This window comes from Marmota monax, unplaced genomic scaffold, assembly GCF_021218885.2.
Source record: "Marmota monax isolate L192 unplaced genomic scaffold, Marmota_monax_Labrador192_F-V1.1 WCK01_AAM20220418_F8-fsc00153, whole genome shotgun sequence".
NCBI lineage: Eukaryota > Metazoa > Chordata > Mammalia > Rodentia > Sciuridae > Marmota > Marmota monax.
In genome coordinates this window covers 2,107,829-2,126,076 of record NW_026692146.1, presented here as the reverse complement: position 1 = coordinate 2,126,076, position 18,248 = coordinate 2,107,829, and the positions used below count along the sequence as shown (strand labels likewise).

At 35.1% G+C, this 18,248-nt stretch overlaps 1 protein-coding gene and 1 pseudogene across 1 annotated transcript in view; one reads left to right on the top strand and one right to left on the bottom strand.

The window, feature by feature from the left end:
• Nucleotides 1-18,248, bottom strand: part of Dnah14 (dynein axonemal heavy chain 14) — a 376,944-nt gene that overhangs the window by 327,521 nt on the left and 31,175 nt on the right. The window lies entirely within an intron of this gene.
• LOC124076017 (ribonucleoside-diphosphate reductase subunit M2-like) lies at nucleotides 1,167-3,240 on the top strand (annotated as a pseudogene).

Genomic DNA, 18,248 nt, shown 5'->3' with positions numbered 1-18,248 from the left:
GTTATTTATCTTAAAGAGGGCTTTAATTGCTTCTGGATCTTGTTACTAAGACTAAGTGTAGTATCTGCTTTATCAGTTTAAAGAAGACCTCCTCAAATTATATAGCTTCACATAAAACAGAACTAACTATTCATAGATGTAGAAGAATTTCTTTGTCAACTTCCTTCTCAGGATTTAGCACAGGGAAGGAAACAAGAAGCACATTGTGGAAAGTAAAATATTACATGAAACAAATGCAATCTTAGTATTTATTAACAAGATGATGACTATCAAAATTCAGGTAGTAATAAACTCACACTATCCTGCATTGCTTAAAGCTTTCTTTTTTCCTATTCAATTTCAATTTGCATGTTTTAACCAGAAACAAGACTGAAGAGGGTACATTTAAAAATAATTATAAACATGGAAAGTATAAAAAAATTGAATTTATAATGCAAAATTTGACAAGAGAAAAATAAGGCATAAATTAATACTGTGCACAGTTGCATAATTGCAGTTCACATAATGTGAGGAGCTAACCACAAATTTCCATTTTCATTTGCAAAAGAAAATTAAATATATTCCCCCAAAATTTTAGTCACATAAAAGAACTGGGTGGTATTAGAGAATATATTACAGAAGGCCTTATTAAACTCCAGGTCTTGGCTTCCAGGAAAAGTAGAGTTGATGTGCTTTTTCCTATTCTTCCAACCAAGTATAACTAAAAACTCCAGGGCTGGGGATATAACTCAGTTGATAGAGTGTTTGCCTTGCATGCACAAGGCCCTGGTTCAATCTCCAGTACCTCAAAGAAAGAAACAAAACAAAAAACTCCAGACATTGTGTAAAAGAAAACATAAGAAGACACTGAAAAGTGGAGAAGAGAAGCACACTGGTTAAGAGATAAGTGGTAAGTGTCTTCCTTGGGTTTTATTTTTCATCATACACCCCAGACTTGGAACTGTAGACACTGGCAACTTGGAAATGCCAATGTGTGCAGACAGAAAAAAAAAAGTAATGAAAATGCCTTTTTTTTTTAAGCTAAAGGACCTGGAAAGGGGCAGTCTATCAAGACAGAAACTTTTAGATAATATTAACTCTACTCCAGCCAAATATCAGAGGAACAAAATGTGGTGAATGTGGAGCTAATATCTCCATGGGAGGTTTCGGGGAAGGTTCAAGTGGAGATGAATGGGTAAAGAAATTACACATAAATAGAAAAAAAATAGAACATAAATAAGAACCAAATGGATTTTGGGGGGGGGGTGCTGAGAGCCATAGCCAAGTAGGAATGACGCATGCCATTTTTGGTTGAAAGGTGACCCTGCTCAGGGATTAGGGTGGCTCCAGGTTTAGGGTGGATCCTGCTGGATTAGGGTGGCTCCAGGTTTAGGGTGGATCCTGCTGGCAATAGGGCATATCCGGCTGCCTCAGGCGCCCACTCCTTGAGTTCCCGTTGAGTTCTCACTGAGTTCTCACAGGGTTCTGAGAGAATTGGTATGCAGAGCCCGGTGGAGGGAGTGTATTTTTTCCCAGAACGTGCGTGTAGAGTGCAGGTGAGAGGTCGGGAATAAAGAGTTGCTGTTGGAATCTACAAGGCTTTTGTGGTGGCTTGGTTATTTTGTGCCCAGCCAGACTGCGGCAGGGGGGCTAAAAACCACAGTAACAGAAATGGGAAAAAAATGGAAGACTGAAGTGGACAGAAAGACAAATCAGTGAATTGGAAAAAAATATAAAAATTATCTAATCGGAAACACAAAGAGGAAGTTGACTGAAAAAATAAACTCCAGCGAACCTGTGGAATCAGGAAAGAGAGGGGGGAGAAGGGGAGGCAGGAGGGGAAGGGAATAAAGAGAGAGCTCTAGAGCCAGCATTCTTCTCTCCTCCAACTCCAGTCACTGCCCCACCACACCACCACCATGCTCTGGGTCCGTCTCCCCGCAACTCCCCTCCAGTAGCCACCATCCCACACAGCAGCAGCTGTGGCTGTAGCTCTCCCTGTTGAAGGGACTCAGTGTGACCCCCAAGGAGAACAGGTCACCCAGAGTTCTGGTGCATAAGACCGCCAGGAGGATCTTCCAGGAGTCCAAAGAACCTGACCCCAGCATGGAGGATGAACCACTACTGAGAGAAAACCCACTCTGCATTGTCCTCTTTTCTATAGAATACCATGATATTTGGCAGATGTATAAAAAAGCTGAAGCTTGGGCTGGGGATGTGGCTCAAGCGGTAGCGCACTCGCCTGGCATATGTGCGACCGGGTTCGATCCTCAGCATCACATACAAACAAACATGTTGTGTCCGCTGAAAAACTAAAAATAAATATTAAAAATTCTCTCCCCATCTCTCTCTCTCTCTCTCTCTCTCTCTCTCTCTCTCTCTCTCTCTTTGAAGAAAAAAAAAAAAAGCTGAGACTTCCTTTTGGACAGTTAAGGGGGTAGATCTCTTCAGGAACATTCAACCCTGGGAAGCCCTGAAGCTTGAGGAGAGAGATTTTATAGCACATGTTCTGGCTTTTAACAGGTGATAGCATAATACGTGAAAAATTGGTGAAGCAATTTAGCCAAGAAATTCAAATTACAGAAGCCCACTGTTTCTATGGATTCCAAATTGCCATAGGAAAAATACATTCCGTAATGTACGGTTTCCTTATTGTCACATTAAAAATTCCAAAGAAAAAGAATTTATCTTCAATGGCACTGAAATGATGCCTTGTGTGAAGAAGAAAACAGATTTGGAATCAGGATAAAAAGTCTATTTGTGAAGAGCATGATGTAGCCTTTGCTAATGTGGAAGAAATCTTCCTTTCTGGTTCTTTTGCATCAATATATTCTGGCTTAAGAAATGATGGCTGATGCCTGGTCTCACATTTTCCAGTGAACTTATTAGCAGAGATGAGCGATTTTGCCTGCTCAATGTTCAAATACTTGCTACACACTATGGGAGAAGAGGATAAAAGTAATTATCAATTTTGTTAGGATAGAACAGGAGTTCCTCACCAAGGCCTTGCCTGTGAAGCTCATTGGGATGAACTGCTCTTTGATGAAGTAGTGCATTGAGTTTGTGGCGGACAGGCTTATGCTGAAACTGGGCTCTAGTGAGATTTTCAGAGTAGAAAACCCACTTGACATTATGGAGAATATTTCACTGGAAGGGAAGACTAACTTCTTTGAGAAGAGAGTAGTTGAGTATCAGAAGATTGGAGAGTAGTTGAGTATCAGAAGATTGGAGAATTCTCTTACCTTGGATGCTGATTTCTAAACGAACAAATGTGCTCTTATTTTGTTGATTTTTTTTTCTCCCTTGCCACCCCCCTCAGAAAAAATCAGCTAAAGTGAATCAACCAGCTACACCATTGTCCTTAAGGTTTATTAACAACATCTATAAAACTGTGTAGCTATCAGAATCAATCCTGTTTATTAATAAGCTAGTGGTGTTACCTAGAAAGAAAGGACATTTGAAACAGGCTACTTGAATTCTTATGGAAGATCTTGTCCTTTTCAGCTTTTGAAAGCAGGCTGTCCAGCTTCACCACAGCACTAATGGTGGTGATCCAGGTTTTAAAGAAAGGAAACCCTCAAGTAAGTTTGACCCAGCAAGATGAAAGATCAGTTATGACCATAAAGCAGTTGAGATGTCAGTCTCTGCTGAGAGCCACTGCCAAGTAGGAATGACGCTTGGCAATTTCTTTGTCAGCCTACCCCATGTTGCTTAGAGGAAGGACTCTCCATTGTGGAAATGGGCTTGCCTTTGGACCCAGGTCATTTGCAGTGACATTGCATGAATGTTTGAGTAAGGTGACCCTGCTCAAGGACCAGGGTGGATCCGGGTTTAGGGAGGATCCTGCTGGATTAGGGTGGGTCCAGGTTTAGGGTGTATCCTGCTGGGAATAGGGAGTATCCCGCTCCTTGGGTTTAGGGCGGTTCCAGGTTTAAGGTGGACCCTGCTGGGAATAGGGCGTATCCTGCTGCCTCAAGCACCCGCTGCCCCCCCCCCCCCTTGAGTTCCTGTTGAGTTCTTGCGGGATTCAGAGAGTATTTTGGGATGCAGAGCCCAGTGGAAGTGTGGATTTGCCCCAGAACGTGCATGTAGAGTGCCGGTGTGAGTTCGGGAATAAAGAATTGCTGTTTGAATCTACAAGGCTGTGAGTGGCTCGTGATTTTGTGCCCAGCCAGACTGCGGCAAGTCTCACTGCTATGAAGCAGACTTTAAAGTTTATTTAAATAGTTTATAAATAAACTGGAACTTTACATACAAATGAACATTGTATTCTCAAGGGAAAACCTGATTTATTTGGTTTCTACACCAAAAACAAAGTGTTGTATTTACCAGTAACAGGAGCCAATTAAAAATTCACTAAGCAACTAAAGTTAAACTTATTTGACTAAGCATGTAATCTCTTTTTTAATTTAAATTTTAATTTTTTATTTGTTCTTTTTAATTATATATGACAGTAGAATGAATAATTTTGGCAAGTTATACATACATAGAGTATAACTTATTCTATTTAAGATTCCACCTTGTAGTTGTAGAAGCAGGTAATTTTTAAGCTTTGTTTTCTTTAATGAATTGACATACTTTTTAATCACTTTTTAAGTCAGTCTTGTGCATACCTAGACATTAGTCTACTGATGCCAGTAGAAGATAGTTTGTGTATTTTGTCTCGTACCCCAAGTACAATATCATGGCATCTTCTGTTCGACTGAGGTATAGTGTCTTACAGGGTAAGGAGCTTCTAACTTAAGTTGTTGGGAATTTGGGAATTGAGGAATGATTTGAGAGACTGCTAGTGACCCAGTGACATGGGAGGGGTAGTATCATTCTATTTCTTAAAATGGACTTTCCTTAATTTCTAATTGGTAAAAAAAAGTTGCAAAAGGTCTTTGTGAGATTCAAGATAGTATTATAAATTTTCAAACCATCAAAGTGACCTGCCTAAGCACTCCTATTAAGTGGTAGACTGGAACAGAAATTGGCTATCCTAAAAGTTGTGTTTATTCTAACTTTTTAAGTAGGTACTGTTGAGACTTGATCAACAAGTCTCACTCCATGTCTCTTAAATTAGTAAATAAACTCTAAATGTCCATTTAGGTTTTACCTATTTGTATTTTTTGGAAAAAAAAATCACCCAGTACTATCCTGAAGTTAATAACTGAAAAAATACTGTTCATTGTAATGCTAACATTTGCTTAAATATGAGCACCACCTGGTGAATTCCTTAGCCAGTACAAAACTAGTGCTGTTATGAGCCATTAATATGTGTTTAATTCAAATGTTAATTTCAGGTGGAGGTATAAAGATAATTAGTGGAGCTATTGGATTAATCTGCCTTTATGTTTGGGGGAAAAAGCCAATGTTACATGGAAGATGATTCATGACTTACATTGATCCTTGTGACTGTTTGTTAGTTGACTGCATTGTATGTTGACTATTTGACCATTGATCAGTTTCCTTCATTTATTATATAAGCATTTTTTCATTTCCTATCATATGGGACTTTTGCATCTTTTAAATTATTGTTGATTAAAGTTAATAAATTCAGGTTATATGGTCCTTAAAAAAAGATCTAGCATTTGTGTTTGGAGTCCCAGGGGGTAAGAGAAAGAAGGCAGATTAAATATATATATTAATATATATACTTGAAGAAATAATGGCTGAAAACTCCCCAAATTTGGCAAAAGACACACAAAACAAGAGATTCGTGAAGCTAAGGGAATTAAGCACAGGATAAATCAAAGAAATCCACACCAAGACACATCAATGTTGAATTTTTGAAAACTAAAAAGAAAAAAAAATCTTGAAAACAGCAAGAGGAAAACCACTTTTTTTATAGGAGATAAACAATTCAAATGATCAAGGAGGCCATTAGAAAATGGCACAACATTTTTCAAGTGCTAAAAGAAAAGAATTACCAACCCAGGATCCCCTATATATATCCCCTATCCATCAATGAAGGGAAATTCAGGATATTCTTAGATACAGGAAAAGTAAGATAATTTGTTGCTAAAAGACACCCCCTAAGAGAATGGCTAAACTAAATTCATTGACCAGATATTAAACAACCAAAAATTAAAAGAAGGAGCATCAAAAAAGGAAGAAAAAACATGATAGACAAAATTATGAACAAATATAATAAGCTATCCTCTCTTGATTTTTCTAAATCATGTTTGATAATGGAAGCAAAAGTCATAATGCTGTTTAATATGGTTCCAACTATATGTAGATAAAATATTTAAGACAATTATACTATAAACAGGGGATAGTTAAGAGATATTAAATTACAATTTCTAAAATTCATCTGTTGAAAGTATGGCATTTGCCATTAAATGGATGGAACTGGAGACTATCATGCTAAGTGAAATAAGCTAATCCCCCAAACCAAAGGCCGAATGTTCTCTAGTATATGTGGATGCTGACTTACAAAGTATGGGGAGGTTTACCTGATTGGAAAGGGCAGAGTTGGGGGAAGGAAGGGAGGATGGGTATGGGAAAGACTGTAGAAAGACAGAGAGGGCATGTAATGATATATTTCAAGCCTTAAAAAAAAATGATTGCCAACCTAAATTACTATATCCAGCAAAGCTACACTTCAAAATTAAAGAAAAAAATAAAACTTTCCAAAAAAGCATAAGCTAATGGAATTCATGAACACTAATCCAGAAATACAGAAGATGCTTACATGAATCCAACACACAGGAAAAAATAAAAATAAGAGAACATGGGAAAAAAATAAATCTCTTTAGAAGAGTAGATAAGCAAATGAGAATTAGGAACAGATCAAACATTAGAAATAAAACAAAATTATAGAAAAAAAAATGACATACATTTTAATAATAACACTGAATACAAATGATGTAAATTTTTCAATCAAGAGACAGACTGGCAGATAGGATTAAAAAACAAGACCCAACTGCATGTTGTCTGCAATAAACACATCTTACTTGCAAGTTTAAGAATGTAAAATAATATTTTATGCAAACTGAATCTGAAAGCAAGAAGGAGTAACTATTCTCATATCTGAAGAATCAACTTCAAAGTCAAATTTTGTCAGAAGAGACAAAAGTCACCATATTGGTAAACAAAACAATCCAACAAAAATATATAATAATTGTAAATATGCTCCAAATGTTGGTGCACCAAATTTCATAAAGCAAACATTACTCAATATAAAGGGACAGATAAATACAATACAATAATCGTGGCTGATTTCAATATCCCACTCTAATTGATAGGTCATCCAGATCAAAAAATTAACCAAGGTACTACAGAGTTAAACTATACTTCAAATCAGTGTCCTTAACAAACATATGCAGAATATTTCATCCAATAACAGCTGAAAACACTTTCTTTTCAGCTAATTATGGAGCCTTCTCCAAAACAGATTAGATATTAGATCACAAAACAAGTCTTGGCAAATTCAAAGAAAGAAAGAAAGGAAAGTTAAAAAATGAAATAATTCCTTCATTCTTCTTCTTATCAGATCATTATGGAATAAATGTGGAAAAAAACAAGAAAAATACAGAAATGCTGCAAATACATGCAGAAAGGTTGGTGAGGTGAGATATTTAAAAATTCCCAGAATCAAATGAGAATAGAAACACAATATACAGAATCTGTGGGAAACAATGAAAATAGCCATATGAAGGAAGTTTACAGCTGATAAAACAATCAGAAATATCTCAAATAACCTAATAATGCATTTCAATGTCTTAGAAAAAACAAGAATCTAAAAATCAACCTGAAAAACAACAATGAAAGAAAGAATAAAGATCAGGAAATTAATGATAGAAAGAATAATATAATAATACAAAGGATCAGTAAAACAAAGAATAAGTTATTTGAAAAGATAAGTAAGATTGGCAAACCTCTGGCCAAACTAACCAAAAGAAAGAGAGGAAAGACCAAAATTAATAGAATTAGAGATGAAAAAAGGGATAAAACAGAAACTCAGAGACTGTTTGAAAATTTATGTTCTAATCAACTGGAAAAATCTAGAATAAACAGATAACTTCCTAGACATATACAATCTACCAAAATTGAATCAAGAGGATATAGAAAATGTAAATAGACCAATCATAAGTAATGAGATTAAGCACTAATTAAAACAACCTTTTATTATGGTTTGGATATGAAGTCTCTCCAAAAGTTTCTGTATTAATTCAGAAAATTATGTAAGAACTGTGAGAACTGTAACCTAATCAGTCTCAGTCCTTCCTAGTTTGAATGGACTGGGTGGTAACTATAGGCAGGTGGGTTATGGTTAGAGGAAGTGGGTCACTGGGGATGTGCACTGGAAGGGTGCAACATTCTTATAGTTGCCCTTCTTATCTCTACTTGCTGACCACACCATGAGCTGAGCAGATTTTCTCTGCAAGGATCTTCCCTCATGATGTGCTGCCTCACTTGGGGCTCAGAGCAATGGAGTCAACCATCTGAGGTCTATGAAACCTCAGACAGACTGAGAAATCCGAAACCATGAGCCCAACAAACTTTTTTCTGATCTAAGTTGTTCTTGTCAAGTATTTTGGTCATGGCAATGCAAAAACTGAATAAAACACCTCCCAACAAAGAAAAGTCTAGAACCAGACAGATTCATGACTGAATTTTATAAGATCTTTAAAGAGAACAAACATCAATGCTACTCAAATTACTCCATGAAATAGAGAAGAAATGCTTTCAAATACATTCTACAAAGCCAAAGTCATGAATGTCATTCCAATATTGGCTAAAAACACATCAAGGAAAGAAAATTATCAACCAATATCCTTGATGAACACTGGTGCAAAAATCCTTCATAATACTCTTGCAAATCAAATTAAAAATATTTTTCTGAGATAATATACTCGGCTGGGTACAGTGACTTGTGAGACCGGGGCAGCAAGGTCACAAGTTCCAGGCCAGCCTCTACAACTTAGTGAGACCCTGTCTTAAAATAAAAAATGAAAAGGCTTGGGATATAGCTCAATGATAGACAGCCCCTGGATTTAATCCTCAGGATCACAGGCAAACAAAAATGTAACACAACACATAAACAGAATCAAGGATAAAAATTACATAATTATCTAAATAGATGGAGAAAAAGTCTTTGACAAAATTAAACATAAAAATTAATTAATTAATTAATTAAGCATAAAAATCCTAAAGAAATCCAGAATAGAAGTACCTCGATATCATAAAGAATATACATGATAAACCCAAAGCTAACATCATACTGAATGGGGAAAAACTGAAAGCATTTCATCTAAAAATCAAGAACAAAACAAGTATGTTCACTCTCACCACTCCTATTTAACATAATATTTGAAATTTAAAAAGAACTAGATAAGAAAAGAAATAAAAGGGACACAAGAAGAAAAGAAGGAAGCCAAATAATTCTTATTGGCAAATGATACTATTTTATACTTAGAACACAAATTCATATGGAAGAAAAAAAGACTCATACAAAAAGCAATGCTTATTAGTAAAAAGTAATGTTGGAAGCATCAAAATATCTGACTTCAAATTATACAATAAAGCCATACTAACAAAAACAGCTTGATAATGACATAAAAACAGACATGTAGACCAATGGAAAAGAGTAGAAGACACAGACAAACACAGACAGATACAATCATCTGAAAACATACACTGAAGAAAAGACAGGTGGGAGGCAGGGAAGGAGAGAAAAAGTGCTGGGGAGCGATATTGGCCAAATTATATTGTTATGTTGTGTGCCTGTATGAATATGGAACAACAAATTCCATCAATATGTACATTGATACACATATAATATACATATAATAATGTACTGATAAAAAATGTGAAAAAATAAAACCAAACTGAATTCTAAAAAAAAGGAAAAAGAAAAGAGAAAGAAATAAAAATGAAAAGATAATCTCTATAACAAATGGTTCTGGGAAAACTTGTGATGAACCCAGTCTAATTCCATCTTAAGATTGGGAGCCATCTTGTCAAAAAGTCATGAAAAGTTAATTTCTGTTTTATTATAAATTACTGCGATTTCTAAACTTGTTTGGAATTCCTGCCCACGTCTTGAAATCACCCATGCCTGGCTTTCCCTGACCAGATAACAACCCTCTTTGAAACTTCAGTGGCGCCTCATAAATTCTGATGTTGGGATCTAAATTTATTCCTTACCTGTTAAGCCATATAGATCATTAACCTACTATCTGCCTTTGTATTATGCTTGTCAAAATCCTATTATCTGTAAGTTCTCAAGACACCCCCCTTTGCAACTTTGTGCTATAAAACTGTGTTCCTAGAGAGCTGGGGTACTGATCTCTAGCCCAGGGTTTTCGGGAGGGAAAATTAAAGCTTGCTTTAATTTGATTTAAAATTGGAGTCAGTGGTCTTTTCTTTGCATCAGGGTTTAACACTTGATATCCCCATATAGAATAAAAGTAGATTTTAACTTCTTGCCATATAAAAAAGTCAACTCAAAATGGATCAAAGTGTTGGCAACAGGTCCACCTTGGCCCCTGGAGCCCTACCTCCACTAGTTTGTTCTGCATGCCAGTGTGGCCAGCTCACAAGGCCATGGCGAACTTGCGGTTTTTCTGTTCCTGCTTATCCGTCTGAGACATATGTATCCCACGGGAATGCCTTGACCTTTTCTGGTCTGATGGACTTATTGTTAAGGGAGGTTTCGGTACCTGACAATAATAGATGTTAAAACTAAATTTCTCCCCCCTCCCTCCTGCTTTTGGGTAGTTTTCCACTTCTGCTGCTTGGGGTATAAAAAAAGGTGTGTTAGCAATAAAGATTATTGACTCCTGGATGAAGAACCTTGGTGTCCTGTGTGTCTTTTAACCTCGCCGTCCCTCGCCGGACTCGGCTCCCTTGGCCGGACGCGGCATCAAAGACCTATATATGAAGAATTATGAAAAATAATATTATATTTCACAGGCAAAGAAAAGCAGAGGGACAGTGCAGCTTGGGAGGGAGGAGGGGAAACTAGCCAAGCACTAATCTCTCACAGTAAATCCTTTCCTAATAACAATGGGCTCTGAAGCAAGGGGGTGGATATTGAATGCTGGGCTCCTGACCTTTCCACATTGCAAATTAGTCCTAAATGCGGGCACAGTAAAATTCTGGGAAACAATGAATCCCAGAGCAAGAAAAGCAATGGGTAAGCTATGAGTACTCATCCTTTGGGAGCTTTTTATAAAACTGCCTTCCAGAGTTAAAATTTTAACCTGTACAACTAGCCCAACAGTCTGAAGGACATGCCCACAGTTTCCACTCTTATTATGCCATATAAAACTAAAATCCCCTCTGTAACCTACCGGTCATATTCACATTCAGAAAATGGGCCCCTGCGGTGCTTGAGTCTGCAAATAAATAAATGGCTTCTCTGAATCTGTTGAGGTCTGATCTGTCACTTTGCACTTACAATATATAAGACCAGAAACTTTACAACTGCTAAAAGAAAATATAAGGGAAACACTTCAACATGTAGGCACTGGCATGATTTTCTGAAGGAAACTCCTATAGCTTAGGAAATAATAGTAAGAATTAAACAATGGGATGGTGTTGAATTAAAAAACTTCTGCACAACAAGGAAACAATTTGCAATTGTTTACAATTTGCAATGTAAAGAGACAGCCTCCAAAATGGAAGAAATCTTTGCCAGTTATTCTTCCAATGGAGGATTAATACAAAAAATATAAAAAACTAAAGAAACTTGACATAAATAAAACAAATCCATTAAATAAATTGACTGAATAGACACTTCTCAAAAGAAGAAATACAATGGTCAACAATTGTATGAAAAAGTGTTCAACATCTTTAGCCATCAGAGAAACGCAAATCAAAACATTGAGATTCCATCTCAACTCCAATCAAAATGGCAATTATCAAGATTACAAATAACAATAAATGCTGGCAAGAATGCATGGGAAAAGGAACTCATAAACTGTTAGTGGAGATGTAAATTGGTAAAGCCAGTATGGAAATCAGTATAGAGTTTCCTCAAAAAACTAAGTAGAACTACTATATAATCCAGTTATACCACTCTTTGGTATTTATACAAAAGAATTAAAGTTAGCACTATAAGGTCCTTGCTTAGCATCTGGAGAGCCGTCTTAAGTGACAGCTGCCATTTTAAAGAAAAAGTTTCACTTTCTCCCCCAAGGGAGTTTCTGAGAAAGGCTCACTACTCCCTCATACCAATCCAGCCTCTAACAGTCAGCATTAGGACCCACCCTGCTCTGATTCCTGAGCCTGCTCCCCAAAAGTCCTGAAACCTAGGCCTGTTTTGCCTCTCTTTCTGCTCTATAGAGAGATGGCCTTTATTTGTCAGCTCTGACCAATAAACTCTCCTGTGTATCTCTGCCTGGTCTCTGTCCTTCATTTCTCGCTTACCTGTCTCTAGTTCCTCACTTTCCCTTCAAGCACACTTTAGAGATGCATGCATACCCATGTTTATCACAGCACAATTCACAACTATCAAGTTGTGGAATCAGATGTCCAGTGACATTTTTATCAGATGAATTAATAAAGAAAATGTAGTACACAATGGAGTTTTATTCAGCCATAAAGAAGAAGGAAACTATATTATTTGCAAAAAAGTGTATGGAAGTGGAGAGCATTGTGTAAAGAGAAATAAGTCAGACACAGAAAGACAAGTATCATGTTTTCTCTCATAGGTTGGAGATAGAAGAGAGAAAAAGAAAGAAAAGTACATCATGAAAGTAATAGGAAGAAGATCATTAGGGTAAACAAAGGAAACTGGAGGAGAATCAGAGGAGATACTAGGGTGTGAAATTGATCAAATTATGTTATTTGCATGTTTGATTATGTCACAATGAAGCCCTCCACTATGGGTAATTAACATACACCAATTAAAAAATAAAATAAAATCCTTTTAAAAAAGTATCCCCACATCTGAGAAAAGCTTAAGTTCCAATGATTTTGAGGTTGAATTCTAGCAAACATTTAAAGAACTAACACCAAGACTTCTCATACCTTTCCAAAAATTTGAGGGTATGGAATACTTCCAAATGTTTTTGAGAGGTCAGCACTACTATTCTTGATAAATATAAATGAAAAATACTCAACAAAATACTAGTAGACTGAATTCACAACACAGTAAAAGAATTATTCACCATGATCATGTAGGATTTGATTCTGGGATATCTGGATGGTTTAATATAAAAAAATCAATAAATGCCAGGTGTGGTGGTGCATACCTATAATCCCAGCATCTAGGGAGGATTGCGAGTTCAAAGCCAGCCTCAGCAACTTAGCAAGACCCTAGGTAACTCAACAAGACCCAGTCTCTAAATAAAATCTGAAAAGTGGTTAGGGTTGTGGCTTAGTGGTAAAGCACCCCTGGGTTCCATCCCTGCTTTAAACAACACAATAAATATGACATAAAATATGTCACATTAATAGAAAAGAGGGAAAACATATAATCTCATTAGATGCAGAAAAAGCATTTGACAAAATCCCACTTCTTTTCATGATTAAAAATATCCAATCAACTAAGTATCAAAAGAACATACTTTCAAGAAAATAAAGACTATATATGACAAGCCACTCGCTTGTGGAAAACTAAGTATTTTATCTAGGAGGAAGAATAAGACAAAGATTTCCACTCTAATCATCTGTATTCAAACACAGTATTGGAAGTCCTTGTCAAGGAACCTAGACAGCAGAAAGAAAAAAAAAATGACCAATAGAAAAGGAAGAAGTGCAATTGTCACTGATTGCTGACAACATGCTCTTTCATATAGGAAACCTTAAAACTACATTAAGAATTTTTAGAACTAATAAACAAATAAAGTTATAGAATACAGAAATCAGTAGCATTTCTATACAACAAACACCTAAGATAAACTATCCAAGGGCAGGCATATAGATCAATGATAGAGCATTTGCTTCACATATACTATGCTGTGAGTTCAATTCTCTATGCCATCAAAAAAAAAAAAAAAAAAAAGTTCAGGAACATATTTAACCAAGGTGGTAAAAGATCTAGACACTAAAAACTAGAAGATTTTAACTGAAGAAATTAAAGATGACATAAACAAATGGAAAACTATCCTATGTCTATGAATTAGAAGAATCAGTGATATTAAAATAATATCTCTACCAACCAAAGAAAACTATGATTCAAAATGATCTCTATCAAAACTCCAATGTCAGTTTTCATATATCTAGGGGGAAAGACCCTAAAATTAATATTGAATGAGAAAACAAACCAAATTACCAAGGAAATCACGAATAAAAACAACAAAACTGGACCCATCACACTACATAACGGAATACTACTCAACCTTAAATAATTCTGTCCTATTTTTCTGTGACAATGTGGGTAGAATTAAAAAACATTATGCTACGTGAAATAAGCCTGGCCCACAAAGACAAATGCAGGTTGAGCTCTGGTACTACAAAAATATGAAATCCAAAATTTTAAGTGCTATCATGATGACACAAGTGGAAAATTCCATACTTGACCTCATGTGGTGGGATCATAGTCAAAAACACAGATGCATTTAAAATATTGGATAAAATTGCCTTCAGGCTATGTATATGAAACATACACATTTGTGAAACATAAATGAATTTGTTTTATTAGAATTGGGTCCCATCCCCATAGTATTTCATTGTTCATATGAAAATATTCCACAATACAAAAATAATCCAAAACACTTTGGTCCCAAGCATTTCAACCTGAACCACATGTTCTTACTTATATTTGGAATCTCAAACAATTCAAATTTAGAATCAGAAAGTAGGATGGTGTTTCTCAGATAAAGGGGGCTGAATAGCATAGGATGATGATTGTCTAAGTGTTCAAAGCCTTAGTTACATGACAGGAATAGGTTTTTACAATATGTTATTTTTAAAGATCTATTGTGTAGTATGGTGAATACAGCTAATAACAGCATATTGTACATTTAAAAATTGTTAAGAGAGTAAATTTAAAATGTTCTCACCACAAAAATAATAAAGATTTGAGGTGATGATGGATGGATATGTTTATAGCTTTTTATAATTAGTCTACTACATTTTATTCATAAATCATAACATCACTTTGCATCCTATGAATATATTAATTTGTAATAAAAATAAACAAACTTAAATAGCATTTAGGTCAGGAAAAAAGAATTAACAGCAATTTTACATGACCTCTTCCAGAAAATAAGATGAGAAAACATTTCCTGTCCAATTTATGAAGCTGGTATTAGCCTCATATCAAAACCAGACCAAAGCAGTTAAAAAAATAAAACTACAGACAAGTATTCCTCATGCAAAGATACGTAGCCAAATATCACCCAAGGAAATTTAGTAAAATGAATTGTGCACCATGACCAAGTAAAATTTATCCCAGGAATGTAGAGCTGGTTTAGTATTAAAAAGTCAATCAATGTAATCTATCATATTAATAGGTTAAATAGTAAAAATTACATGATCAAATAAATTAACTGATGCAGAAAAAATTCTTACAAAGTTCAACACACTTTCATGACAAGAACTGTCATAAAAATAGGAATAAAGGGGAACTTCTGCAACTTGATAAAGGACATTTACAAAAAACTAACATTGCACTTATGCTTTCCCATAAGACAGGGAACACGTCAAGGATACCTATTCACACCACTCTTACTCAACATAATCCTTTAAATTCTAAGCATTATATAAGGCAAGAAAAGGAAATAAAGGAATACTGACCAGAAAGGAAGAATTATAACTGTCCCAAGTTATAAATGATATGATTGCCTGTGTAGAAAATTCTAAGAAATATACAAAAAATCCTTGAATTATTAAGTGTGTTCAGCAAGGTCATATCACATAAGTAAATAGCATGTAACATCAATATGCAAAAATTATATAACCTCTGGTTCTGTTTTGCTAGAGAATCCAGACTGAAATAACAGTACAAGTTTTTTATACTGAGAGTTACACAATGGTAGTGAAAAAAATCAGAAGGACACAGAGAGTATATTCAAGAATGAAAAAAAAATTCAAAACAATAAAGATGTTGATTCTTCCCAAATTAATAAAAAGGTTTAATGCTATTCCTATCAAAATTCAGGCAAAATTATTTGTAGATGTAGACAAAATTATTCCAAAATGTACATGGAAAGAAAAAGGAACTAGAATAGCTAAAACAGTTTTGAAAAAAAAAAGAGTAAAACAAAATCCCCAAAAACCAAAGGCTGAATGTTCTTCCTGATATGTGGATGTTAACACACTAAAAGTAGAGAGGGACACTAGAAGTTCATTGGATTAGAAAAAGAGGAATGATGGAAAGGGAGGGAAGATGGGAATAGGAAAGACTATAGAATTAATTGCACATAACTTTCCTATGTTCATATATGAATACATGACCAGTATAACTCCACATCATTACAACCACAAGAATGGGAAGTTATATTCCATGTATATATAATATGTCAAAATATACTCTACTGTCATATATGTCTAAAAAGAACAAACAAAATATGACAGTTAAAAAAAAAAAAAAACCTTATTGCTACAGAAATTAACCAATGGCAGAGGAAAAGACACATAGATCAATGACACAGAATAGAGAAGCCAGAAGTGGACCCACAAACATACCAAACTGATTTTTGATAAATATGCCAAACCAAGTCATTAGAAGAAAGCCTTTCAACAAATGATGCTGGAGCAATTCAACATCCATAAGCAAGAAAATGAATCTTAATCTAAGTTTCATACCTTATAAAAAATTAATTCAAAATGAATTAAAGGAAGCCTAAAACTAAAAACCTTAAAAACAAAAACAAAATCAACCAACAAACAAAATAAAACAGCAAAATAAATCTTTGGAATCCAGGGCTAAGCAAAATGTTCCTAAACTTGATACCAAAAGCAAGTTTCCATAAGAATAAAAATTGATAAATTGTATTTCATCAAATTTGAAAACCTTTGCTCTCCAAAAGACCCTGGTAAGAGAATGAAAAGATAAGGAACATGATTTGCATAATCTATGGCCAGCAACAGCTCCTTTCAATTCCTCACCCCTATTCCTTGGTCAGCAAAATGTATCACTTTAATAAGGGGGAGGAGTTGAGTGACAGCCATGTCTCCACATTAAAGTCCTCCCAAGTCAGTGAAGCTGAGCTCAACTACTTTACAGGTCCAAAGAGCAATTTAACTATTGATTCAATGTCTGGCATGTAATCAATGCCGAATAAATACTCTTGAATTTAAAACAAACCAAAACCAAAGACCAGGAGAAAGTATTTGTAAACCACATATTTGAAAAAGAATCTATAGTTGGAATATAAAAAGAACTCTCAAAACTCAACAGCAAAATTAAAAAGAATAATAATCCAATTAGAAAATGGACAAAAGAAATGAAGATACATTTTACAAAAGAGGACATGTCTATGGCAAATAAGGACTTAAAAACATATTCAACATTAGGGGAATGCAAATCGAAACCCTGAAGAGATATTACTATATACCTATCAGAATGTCTAAAAAAAAATAGTGAAAATGCCAAATGATATCACAGATATGTAGAAACTGAATCACTCATACATTATTGGTGGGAATTAAAGTGGTACAATTACTCTAGAAAACAGTTTGATAGTTTCTTTGGAAATTAAACTTGCAATTACCTTGTGACCCAACAATTAAACTCTTGGGCATTTACCCCAGAAAAATGAAAACTAGTTTCAAAAGCAACCTGTACACACACACACACACACACACACACACACACACACTCTGTACACAAATGTTTGAACATTTATAAAAAAAAAAGTTTACAAAAAACTAACATTACACTTATGCTTTTCCATAAGACAGGGAACAAGTCAAGGATGTCTATTATCAGCACTCTTTCAAGGATAGCCAAAAACTGGATAATACCCAGATGTACTTCCCTAGCAAATGGTTAAATAAACCATGGTAAACACATATCATGGAATGTACTGAGCCACAGAAAGGAACTACTGACATACACAGCAACCTGGATGAGTTCTGTTATGTGAAAAGAGTCAATCCCAAAGATTATATACTATGTGATTCCATCTACATAACATTCTTCTCTTTTTTTTTTTTGCTTTTATAAAACCACTTAATCAAAGTATGATGGATACACAAAAAACTGTACATTTTTAATTTATATAGCTTGATAAATTTGGAAATAAGCATACATCTGTAAACTATCACCACATCTATGCAACAAACCTCCAAATGTTTCCTCCTCTCTTCTTTATTTATCATTATTATTTGTGACAAGAATACACTTTTTTCCCCTTAAGAACATTCTTGGAAAGACAAAAGTA